Source organism: Oryzias melastigma, linkage group LG3 (genome assembly GCF_002922805.2).
Source record: "Oryzias melastigma strain HK-1 linkage group LG3, ASM292280v2, whole genome shotgun sequence".
NCBI classification, from domain to species: Eukaryota; Metazoa; Chordata; class Actinopteri; order Beloniformes; family Adrianichthyidae; genus Oryzias; species Oryzias melastigma.
This window is the reverse complement of record NC_050514.1, coordinates 25,890,578-25,902,954: the sequence shown is the minus strand read 5'-3', so window position 1 is coordinate 25,902,954 and position 12,377 is coordinate 25,890,578. Positions and strand designations below refer to the sequence as shown.

At 38.8% G+C, this 12,377-nt stretch overlaps 1 protein-coding gene across 6 annotated transcripts in view; it reads right to left on the bottom strand.

Annotated features, from left to right (window-relative positions):
* Nucleotides 1–4,738: 4,738 nt before the first annotated feature.
* Nucleotides 4,739–12,377, bottom strand: part of si:dkey-205h23.2 (CUGBP Elav-like family member 4) — a 174,778-nt gene continuing 167,139 nt past the window's right edge. For all 6 annotated transcript variants that reach the window (XR_002921667.2, XM_024294949.2, XM_024294952.2 and 3 more), the window contains one exon: nt 4,739–11,670. The gene's annotated coding sequence lies outside the window, so the exon portion shown is untranslated. The remainder of the gene's footprint in view (nt 11,671–12,377) is intronic.

The window sequence follows — 12,377 nt, the reverse complement described above, 5'->3', positions numbered from 1 at the left end:
ATCTAAATGTGCCTGATTATCTGCTGCATACATAAAAAAAATCAAGTTTATTGACCTCAAGCCTAACGCTGCATTGATTGTGGTTGATTTATTCTATTTTATTTAAATAAATATGTTTCATTTAATTAAGATTTCTTTAAATATGTCTTCTAAATTGAAGCCAAATTTTATGTAGTTGGCATTTCTTTGTAAATTAAGCAGTTTTTAATATGTTAACCCTGTTATTATAGATGGAAAACATGTCTGAAGAATAACTTTAAGTGTGGCTCATGTGGCTGGGATGGTAAAATCTAAGCAGATTCCCCTCCCGCTGTTCTGGTGGTAAATGGTGCAGGCAGACGGCAGCATGTCCAAGTTCCACCTGTCTGCAACATCTCCAGCCTAAATCTCTTTTGTTTCCTCCCCCGCATCCCCCGCTGCTTCCCTCACTTTAATTATCTCCCTTTTCAATCCCCGCATCTTCAAGTCTCATCAATGCTTCTTAATTTCCATCAATACGGCTGCAGCCTGAGCTCTCCACACCTGTCCGGTAACCATAGCAACCTCACCTCTGACAACAAAGAGTGCTGTAAGACACGGCATGCTGTATTCCCCTTGATTAGATATCGATTAAGCTTTTGTAATACGTAATAGGATCAAAGGGATTGTGCAGCTTTGCTTACCCAGGTCGCCTTCACACTTTCATTTGGTTTATAAGCTTTTGTTATTCAAGAATCTGCATGTTAAGAAGGATGGAAGCAACACTCAACACCCCCAGTTTTACCATTTCAGAATCTATTCAGATACGCAAATATGCTCTTCATCGTTTTATTAAAAGCTGTGAAGAGAAAATGGAAAAATGTCCATAGGAGGTGTTAAAACATATTCATATTTCTTTTTGGTACAAGTTATTGTTTCAGTTTTAATTTTTATTAAATAGGACTTTTTTTGTTCTTCAAGGCTTGAAATGCATGCATTCAAAGATGATAAAAACCATAAATATAACATTTTTATTCAGATGACTAACATATTGTATATGCAAGGTTTTGCGTTAGAAGTGTTTGAGATATTCAAAATAAAATATTTACCATGACCTGCAAAAGTTCTGTTTCAGAGGAGACATTGGATAAGATCAAAAAGGAAAATTGAATGGAGATTTCTGTCAGAAATCTCTAATTTTTAAAAACAAAACCATGTTAAAAAATATGTATCATTATGCAAATATATTGAAATGGTAATTTAGTCTAAATAAATTCACATAGGAAATACTTTATTTAAAAAACAAAAACAAAACAACAAAAAAAAACAACATTATCATTTACTTAATCAAATTTAATTGACATTTTATTTTTTGTTACCGGAAAACCTACTTCTTAGCTAGCCCCTGTATATATGATTTAAATAGCCATTCCAATAAGAATGATGCATTTTTCACATGATTGAGGTCATAAAAATAAAATTAAAAGAATTTCTTTATTCAAAACTTAGTGAATTAGGAGGAACTAAGCACAGAAAGAAGTCCACAAAGCTAAATCAAGGTCAGGCGGGCAAAGGACACTCACTAGCATAGGAGCATCAAAGAGACTAGAGTCGTCAGAGTCCAGTCGAGGGTCAGGGCAGGCGGCAGGCAATCAGAGATGAGTGTCATTTCACAAACAATGCTTCGCACTGAGTGAGGCTCTGAGCAGTGCTTACGTGTCCTGTGGGTGATTGGCAACTGAGAGTCAGTTGAGCAGTACCCAGGAACTGTGCACTAGGGTTGCTGGGAGATGAAGTGCATTCAGCACTCTGATGACTGCTCCCACCAGTGACCAGAGGGGGAGACAGAGTACTGACTCCCGACACAGACAAAGAGATCCATCTTTGTTTACCTTGTCTGAGATGGAATCTGGCTCAAAACTGTAGTACTGGATAGTTCCAATATTGCTCACCATTTTTGTTGCAGCCTTAATGTTAGCTTGGGGTTCTGAGGGGCTGTAAGGTAGCAGAAGAGGGTGTAAACAAAGGGATGATGGGAAATGAAGGCAATGCTTACCCCAAATTGGCACTGCTTCCAGTCCAGCTCTGATGCAACTGCCGGAGTCTTTAGATTACTTAAATTATGCAATACTCATATGGGAGCACTTTTTGGTGAACTTTGGGCAAATGAAGTGACCTAAACCAGAAATCCTGCAAGCGAGTGTAAAGTTTCAAAATAAAACATATTTTCCACTGTACTTACCATACTTGCTATCAATGAGTTGTCAGCTCGCTATGTTTTCCCCGTGGTGTAAACATTGCGTCATTTCTGCTGACATAGTAACAAAATCTGTGGTAGACCGTCATATCAGTCATTTAATCCAAATTCATGACAGAATGGGGGTTTGTTTAGTTGTACTTCCTATATAAATGGCTGGCTATCGTGTCTCATAAGGTCGACAGCAGAGCCTGTCCGTAGCCAAAGTGAGTCATCTGCCGTAGCTACGCTGCTCCGATGGCTGCACTGGACCTGGACTGGATGCAGTCTGAGCCCAGGGTTGCTCCACGCCATAGTACATAGAGAGAACTGGACTGATCATCCCCTCCTCCCTTGTGTTTCAAAACTGAAGTTCCCTGCAAAAATCCCATAGACTTCTATTGAAAGATAAACAGCTCTCTGTCATTCTGTTTGTCAGAATAACCCTTCTTGCTCCAGTGTGTCTTTTTAACATGTTCTTGCTAAACTTTTTTTTTTTTTTTCATGATTTTAATTTCTTTTTTGTTTCCGCAAGATATTCAAGTTATAGACTGGCCAATCAGATGCCTCAATAAGAACATGTGGTGCCAGCTGGCCCCACCTCAAACATTCAAGGCATTTGATTGACAGATTATCGGACCAATCTCTGCTTACTAACATCGTCTGGTCCCAAAATTGAGAAATCGGACGATATCTGGAAAACTGGCAACTGAATTGACTTCATTTCACTGGAACATGAGGTAACAGCCTTGTTTTGTCCACCTCTATTTTCATCAATGCTCCACGCCAACAGTCCCGCCCACTACTCTAAGTTGAATTTCTGATGAACTATTGCCGCTCTGCAAAAACTATGTCCTAGAAACTGTTTTCTGTGTTCTAGAAGATCTTTGGGAATGATTTTACAATAGATCAAAGGATGATTGGAGTGGGACTTTAATTAAAGTGATAGTGAAATCCATAGTTCATTTCTGTGTTTCTGTCTATATCATAGTGTTGTAACACAACTCGAGTCATCAGTATCAAAAAAACAAAACACACACTAGAAAGCAGGGTAAAGATATCGTGAAATAATGGAAAAACTACTTAGAATGAAATGAGGCTGAGAGAAGTGTGCGTGTGTGCACTGCAACTCAGCGTAGATCGGACTTAGACTTTGGGATAAACCTGGAAATAGCTAAAACCATGTTTTAAGCAATTTGACCTCCTTTTTTTTCTAGAGCTCAAACATGGATAAAGCCAGCAAAATGTAATAACTTTCACCTATCTAATCCATACTTCTTGATTATCCCTTACTCCAAAACATTGGAAAAGATTGAACTGTCAAAAGAGTCTTGTTGTTCCATTTTCTTTCTTTTGCCCCCCTCCTTCCTGGAGACAAACAAACAAACCCCTGTTAGCACATTTCATCAGCTTTAGGGGTTACAGATCTGATTGAGTATCGACAACGGTGGCTGTCGAGGCTTATGGCTCAAAGGCAACAGTAGAGGAAAATCTCAGGGGTACCAGATGCAATCGAAAGGACCAAAATAATTCAGCAGGACTCACTTGAGGAACAATCCAGTTTGTCATGTGGAATCATAGAGTGTCTGCTGCACAATAAGAAAGGATCCCCTGAGACTCCGCATGGGAGTCCGCATGAGAATGGCCGAGTATTACTGACTCAACTGACCATCACTGGTCTTTTTATCACCTGTAAACTTAGCAACCATAAATCTGTATCCACGTCACTGCTTGCTGTGCAGAGCCAGCGCAGAGGGCAATAAACAAGAAATTATGTTGGGTGTCTGGGGATAGCTTGGTCACTGATGTTTCTTACAGTGTCTCACTCTATTTCTGGAAACAATTAGTGTCACAGAGCCTCGTTTTTATTCCCCTAATACTGTAATAGACACTTGTAGCTGTTTTCTGAGGCTATTTCTAAAGAAACACATTTGTTTTAGTTCCACACCTTTGCAATGGCTTTTTTAAGTCAGTTGTGATATCTCATTCTGTTACAATAGCTGGCTTCGAAGCCTCTAATGTTGGCCACGAGTTATCAAATGATAAATGAAGACCGACAAGACTCTGGGCTACAAAATAGTGCTGACCTTCCTTATAATAAAGTTTTATTCAATAACTCAACATGAGGTAAACTTTTGAATAATTACTTGGCCTCCTGCTGACTATTTACAGATAATGACCAGCTGCACTCTTTGCAACTGATATTGTTTATAATGTAACACCTCCACATGACAAGAGCTGAATATCCATTTCCCTTTAATCAATTCATAATTTATTCCCCTCCCTCTTCCAATCTCCCTTCAATTTATTATGCATTATTCACCCTTTTAAACGGTTTTCTACTGTCTTATCTAATTTGGTATTCGGTTTTGGTCAGCACTCTTAGCTCAATTAATATAATGACATGTCCTGAATGCATTCTCACTGCAATCCCTGTGACATTAGGACTCTGACTACTTCATCTCCATCATCGTGATTTTGTATCCCTTCCTTCGGATTTATTTCATCTGGCTAAATGAAGAAATAAGAAAAGACACATCAGGCTCCGTTTTCTACAGGAGTGTGCTTTATTTTAGTCTAAGTAGAATATAATGAACTAGAGAACTACAGAGTTCAGGAGCACTATGAGAGATATCATCCCGATTTAGGGAAACGGACCCGAGCCAACGCTAATTGAAATTACATCTCTGTTTCAAACAGAAAGATAAGAAAAAAAATGCAAGTAAAATAATACAAAGACATGGTTATTTATTTCATTATGATTACAAATACCTAAATATATCATGATTGATTGTGAATGAACGAACAGAAATGAAATCAGACAGGGAAGCTGGGAATTTTAGGGCTCATGACACAAAGATCCGTGGTGCAAAAATACCTATGACTAACTGTGAACACTTTAAAGGCTCTTATTGAACACTTGATTGAAGCAAACTGCTCAGTTAGCTGAGTGTGTTTACATTTTGGTCCTTGTAACCAAAGAAAACAGAGGCGCATGACCACTTCTATGTTTGTGTCAGAATGGGCCTTGGGTCAAAACTGACTTAAAAAAAAAAAAATGTTTGACATCCCCAGGATACAGCGACTTACCGCTCGTCACAGGTAGTGCCGTCAGAGAAAACAGGCTGTTTTTAAGGCAGAATTCCCTCAATGCTTTAACAAACCCACTTGACTAAAGAGCAACGTGATCTACTGCTGGCACAGTGTCTTCAGTGTATGGAGTCACATCAGGTAAGAAACTGTGGTAGAGATGTCCTATAGGCAAGAACAGAACATACGACTTGGATATGTGAGTGGTTACCCAAAAAAAAAAGACACCAGTTTTAACCACGGCAGACAACAATAACATATCACCACATAGATAGGTCCCAATACCAGTGTAATATCAAGGTTTTGTTTTTTTCTTTGCTTAAATCTCATTTTTAGTTATATATTTTTCACTCAATTATTTTTTTAGCTCAAAAAACCCCAAATGTCACTTTTTGTAAAGAAATGCTGATTCACATGAAGTCAGCTGTGCAATAGATTTTTTTCTTTTTCTGAATCCATAGACCGGTTCCATCAATCATCCTTTTACAGTGCACTTTACTAATTCTTGTATCGATGTGACTGCTTTCAAGGAGCAAAATCTCTCAACTTTTCCATTCACAGGGGATTTCACACAGGGATTGTGCACAAAAAATAAGTACAACCGAATAAAAGGCTACCCCAGCTTCAGCCAATGACAAAGAAAGAAAAAAAAATCATTTTTTTAAACATCAGTGTATACAAGAAATAAAATCCTCTTATCTGTTTTCGATAAATTATTTCATATTTTTTGTACTTTTCCTGAAATATATTAGCTATGCTTTTATTTTTCTTTTAAACGTTTGAACATGATCTATTTTACGGTTTTAAATAATAGCGAACAGAATTGAAAAATAAGCTATATTGTATGTACAGATATAATGCAGCTGCGTTGTCAAGAGAGCGGTGGAGATTGAGTCAAGCGAGCAGGGGTTCTGCTGGGATCCATATTTTGATCTCTCATTTGTCCCTTTTCTCTGAAAGCACGTACATCGTTTCTACATGTCCTCAGAATGGTTTTATGTACATGCCAAACAACTTCTGCTTTCTTCACATTGATACGTTCAAGGAAATTAAAAAAACAGGATATCATAGCTGATGTTTTCTTATTAGTTCTCTTCCTTTTGATTGCTTTTTCCACAGTGTCAAACAGAAATGTCGTCAAATCTGTTTGTCAAGCCAAATTGGGGTAATCCAGGTGCCGCACGGGCGATCTTCTGCAGAAAACTCATGACGTGTTCAGGGACACTGAATCTTAATTAACAGATCCCTTTGGGGCCATGGGTTAGGTCTGACATTAAGTAAGATACTCTAAGCTGTTCTCCAGCGCTTACGGGTTGTAGGATGCTTGTTCACAGCCCAAACCTAAGGGGCTTAAAAAGACTGAAAACTCTCCTAAATCCCTGCACTGCTGTGGATACATTTACAGTGACATCATTGTCCCACAGAGCTGAACTTCTCAACACAAGAGCTGTACAACCTTGCCCTGTTTTTTTATATATTAAAGACTATTTACATTGAGAAATACATTTTAAAAAAGTGTCCACCATCTTTTTTATTTTTTTTTTTCAATTATGGTCCCACAATTCTTAACTGTGCCTTGTTGGCTGGTTGCCATATTTAGAATGCAATGGTTCCAAGTAAAAGCCAGATTTAGATGGTTTGTCAGCACCTCCATTTGCTCAGTGCTCCCCCCCTCTACACACTTGCTTTGCATCTCTTTGTCTGCTCCATCTTTTCCCGGATCTGGGGTAAGGCAAGGCTCTGAACCTCTCCACTAATCATGACATCATAATGCCTGATGCCCTGAGTATTGGGAGTGATTTTGTGGAGTTTCAGTTTAGCACACAGCACCCCCACCACCCAGTGCCCATTTCCACTATCATCAGCCACCCTCTCCAATGCAAAAAATCCCATTTCCACAGCAAAAAATCTTTTCTGCGCCAAAATGAGATGACGAAAAAGTTCTCTCGCAAAGCAGCTATTAAGTGAGAGGCATTAATTTCGTCCCTCCTGTCCAACAGGTTCCTTTAATTATCTCTCCGCTTTCAGTCAATTACATTTCACTTCCTTTCCTTGACAATCACTCCTATTTCAGGGTGAATGTTATGCACCCAGGGGGTTTGAAATCCATGCTCTAGCAGTCCTCTCCTCTGTCCTGCAATTGGCCGTGAGCCCCAAAGGATATGTGCGACTATGGATGATGATCCTTGTGAGCAGTGTATTGCCAGCTTAAAATGGGTGTAATATGCATACAAGCACCCACTGTCTGAGGTGGTTTGAACATGACTACTCTGAAGGCAGATTTTTGTAATTTTGCACAGAAAAAAAACCCAACAGTTTAAACTCAAATGTACTTTTTTAGTTCACCACAGTCAAAGCTGCTTAGCTCAACAGCAGACTATTATTTGGCCCAGTGTGCTAAACATTTTTTTTCCACAATTATATTTACATATTATTCACCCCAAAAAAAAAATGTTACAACAGTTTTCATATATGCAAGTGGACAAATAAACATTTGGCAACAGGTTTGTTGGCTGGTTAACATTTGGAGGTAAAAACATGGGACTGAAAAAACAAACTAATGGAAAGGCATGCAGAAACCCATTAAATAAGTGGGTAATGAGAAGTTTTAAAAATCACTTTGTCTTTTAATTTCAGCAGGAGAATCATATTACAGTGAAGCTTATTTTGCCCGTCTCTTTAGCAACCTCCTCCCCAGGGTGTTAAGGCAGTAAAAATGCCCATGTTAAAAGTGTTGAAGTGCTAATTTCACATTGCCTAAATTAGTCCTGGCATAGCAGATATGGTACATGAGCACTGCACTATTAGCCAAGCCAGGCAGCAGGGTACTAAGCTAAGCTGGGTTTTTGGCTCACTGGGGACCGAACCTGCTATTAGCAGTGGGAACAAGTACAGAATGTGATATAACGCGGAGATGTTCAGTTGAGCATGCTTTCAGTTATCTTCTTACTGGGTGTATTTTAGAGGTCACCAAGACGAGAACAGGACACTTGATTGCTTATAAAACATTAATTTGCACATTTATAACTGCAGCATCACAGACGTAATGAATTTGGATGCTGTGGATTTGAATTTGCACAACTTTCTGCTTTCATGAGTTTATCCAACAGCAGAAAAAATAAAAACATTTATATGACTTTGAATTTAGAAGGCTGTGCTTTCATATTTTATATCTGATGAAGAGAAACTGCTTTATAGCTGTGCAGAACGGATGAAAAGAAAAGCAAAAAAAAAGGTGTAAGAAAATAGTTTTGTAAAATTGGATTGACCTCTGTAGCGTACTGCTGAGATACAGTTTTGGTGATGAAAAAAGAATCACAAGGACACAAGCTTCACACCAGGTGCTTAGACAGGATTGAGCCTTTTTCAGCAAAATTGCTGTTTTTGACCCACTTTTGAGCAACCACCGCTGCAACCTTTGTAGTGAAATGAAAGCAAAATACTTTTTTTATGCTCTTCGTCCTCTTTTATCTCCTGGTAATGTCATTCTGCGGTGCAATATTAACACCTTGTTATTATACGGAAGCTTTTGTTCCACTCCTCCAGTGTATTTTTCGGGTAAATTTAGCTGTATTATCGGTGCCAGGTCAGCTGTCAGCAGCCTTGCCAGGGAGTAGGCACAAACATAATTCTCCCTAATCTTCCTTCTGTTATCCATGTGCATACAGGGGACCATCTCTGCCGTCATTTGGTCCAAGTGATTATCCCGGTGATTTTTCACTTGGTTGCTGCTAATGTATAGAGGCTGATGATTACAGTATGATTAGAGGGAAAGGTGAGATAGCATGTCTAATATGGTGCAGGAGATAATTGAAGGGTAGCAAGCGCAGGCATTAGGCCAAGCTTGAAAATGCTGCTCCATGGGGGGAGATGTGAACAGTTGAGCTGCGGTTTGCAAAGGCATGGCTGCAGAACGATAGGAGGTAATAGGCATGCTGATATAATGGATAGATATCACGACCTCCAGCTTTTTTAAATGACAAAGGCAGTGTATTAATATCTGTAATATGCTGGCATATTTGATCAATCCATCTTCTTTGATTTGAAACACAGTTGAATATCAAGCAAAGATGCAGTTGTAAATAGGAAGTGGATTGAGCGGTTGGCTAAAGTGCTCCCACTGTCCCACCCTTAAATGTTATTTTTTTTAATCTATAATTATTGTCCCCATAGGCCTGATTCCAGCTTCTTATTTTAAACTATTCTGCAACAACTCAGCAGCAGCAGCAGCAGCAGTCACGAACGATCTCTATATGTGACAAGCTGTTGACTTCCTTTCTTCCCTCCTTGGCCTGCCTCTTAATGGCAGCTGCTGGTGCTCAGAGGACTGGTGTACGGATGTGAGCCGGTGTTCTGCTGAGAACACTGAGAAGTGCTCATAGTGACTGAAACAGCTTTGCTCCTCCCTCTAGGCCCACTCCAAACATATTGATCTAGTTTCCGAGAGGAGCCTGCTTCAAAACAGTCAAAATGAAGGCAAAAGAATCAAGCTATAGATTTTTTTTTGTCTGAGGAGCTACAGGAGAGCTGAGTGGGAGGTAAAATTAATTTTGGTTTTGCCTGTTGTAGGCTTTTTTTTTTAAATAATTTTTCCCTGTAAACTTTATGTACATGGAGAAAGCAGGTCAGTGAACATGTTTACAGTGGAGTCTGAATAAATTATATTTGGCAGAGCTAAATGAGCTCCCCTTTGCCACCAATGTGGGTAATTTGACTTTATTCAAAGAAAAAAAAAAAGAATGTTTACTTTTAACTGCCAAGAGACAAGATAAACATTTTATCATTTCAGATTTTTTGCAGCATCACCAGAAGACTGAAGGACTCTTGGCATGTCACGAGCACATCCTCCTTGATTGACACACTTTTTTCCTTTTGAAGGAACGCCACATAAAAGTCATCTTTAAACTGGGTTCATTCAGTTGGGACTTTCAGTGACTGTCACCTCGCTCTAGCACTGCTTCACAGTTGTCCATCTCTCTTTAACAAATCTTTTTAACAAGTTGTGGTTTCAATAAAAACAACAGAATAAGATTAAATAAAAAGAAAAAAGGGAAAAAGACAGCAATGTCCATTTTCTTGGTCTTTACAGTGGATTGTCGCATGAACACAAAGGCTAGCGAGAAGCCTTAAACATCTGTACTCCGTCCAGCACAGACATCTGTAACTTCAGTCTTTTTTTTTCTTCTGTCCTTTTTTTTTCTTTCAGAACAGTCTCTTTGTAGCTCTCAGAGTGTGGTAACTTGTACATCATTATGAGTGAGATATCCAGTGGCTGATACCTTTACAATCCAAAAGAGTTGCTCCACACAAAGAGATATTGAGCATCTTCCTTTACCTCTTCATTCCACCCCTTTTTTTTCATTACGACTTCAAGTATTTTTTTTAAACAACAGCAAAAGTTAGCAAATCTACTTTTTTTTTCTAGTCTACTACACTATTCTACAACTTGCTGCTAAATCAGCATCCAGAGCAAAAAGATCAGCCCCTACACTACAATTCCACTTCATTTTTTTTTTAATACAATATTTCCATTTTCTTTAACTTATACTTACAGTAGGCCACTGGATATTGATTTAATGATTTTTTTCCCCCTATAAGTAAATTGTAATACTTGCAGCTACAAGGTATGAGTTTTTAAATATATATTTATATATTTATATATTTATAATCTTTTAAAAAGCGTTTAGTCCTTTGGTCCCTATTTCCTAAGGAATGATGCATGTAAATTATCCTGGATTCTCCACTTGTCTCTTCTTCGTCTTGTTTTCTTCTTTGATCCAGAGCTTGCCCTGTCACAGAGCACAACACCTGTGTAGGCACAAAAACCAAAATGGCAGCAGGCTGGTGTGTGTGTTGGTGTGTATTAGTGTGTGCACACGCATGACCTTGATTAAGTTCTTGTGTTGGCATTTGCACGTATTTATACATGTACAAAGTTCTTTTTTTTTTTTTTTTTTCTTCGTAGTCCAGTGTTTGTTTGTCTGTTAACTGTTTATGTTTGGTTTATTTTCTGGTTGTTTATCTATATCGGTTGTCTGTATGCATGCTTTGAGCATAATGAGTCTATAAAGTTTTTTTTTCCCCATTATGTCTAAAAAACAGCAGCAAAAAGTTGGTCTCTGCAAAAAATCTTCTTCCACATACGCCAAAGCAAACCAGGAAAAAAGAGGCATTTGCAAAGAAAGAAAAACAAAAACGTAGTATTTAAAAAAAAGGGAAAAAAAAGAAAAATAAATCAACTCTGGGATCCATCTTTCAGTCACCCAATCTTTCTGCGGCTTTCCAGGAGGATCAAGGGACCACCCTTCCTTCATGATATGTAGCAGAACAAGAAGTCTTTGTACTTTTACTGCACTTGTGGAAATAAGGTGTTGTGGCCCTTCATCCTGCGAGACAGAAAGGAAGAGGAGGAGAGAGAAACAGAGGACCACAGGAGAATAAGGTGAGTGGATTCAGTGAGGCTGTGGCAAACATGCTCAGGGTTGCTGGCTGCTAGTTATCACACAGACTGACAGGCACAGCCAACAGCATGAGAAACAGACGGGGAGGAGAACAAAAAAAAAAAAAAAAACAAGTGTCAATCACAGCTAGAAATAAGTGGGCTAAGGGTGGGGTGGGAGATTTGTGTTTAAACCATATGAAACAGACATCTACACTGTGACAGAACTAATCCAAGGAAGGCCTAATTTAAACTGACTACATTTCTCTGCTTGTTGCAGTTTTTTTTCTATTTCATTACAAGCAAACAACAAAAGGCCAAGAGAATAAAAAAAGTAGTTCTAGAAAAGAAACATGTTACAACGAAAATAACAGCAAAGGTGCAAAAAAGGGACAATTTTGAATTACAGCCTCTAATTAGGACCCCATGAAAGCTCAACCGCTGGGTTGGTTTGATTTCCTGGACTACTTCTAAATGCATCCCTGCCATTGAGCGGTGGATACTATACAAAAAAGGATCCTGTTTACAGTCTGTCAGTCCTAATGTGTTGCACGCTATGCTATGAGTGAAGAAAGGCTATGAAATCACTGCAAATCAGTCTCTGGGAGTGAACATGAAAGGCTTTGACATTGTGATGTGAAGGCGAGCCGAGCC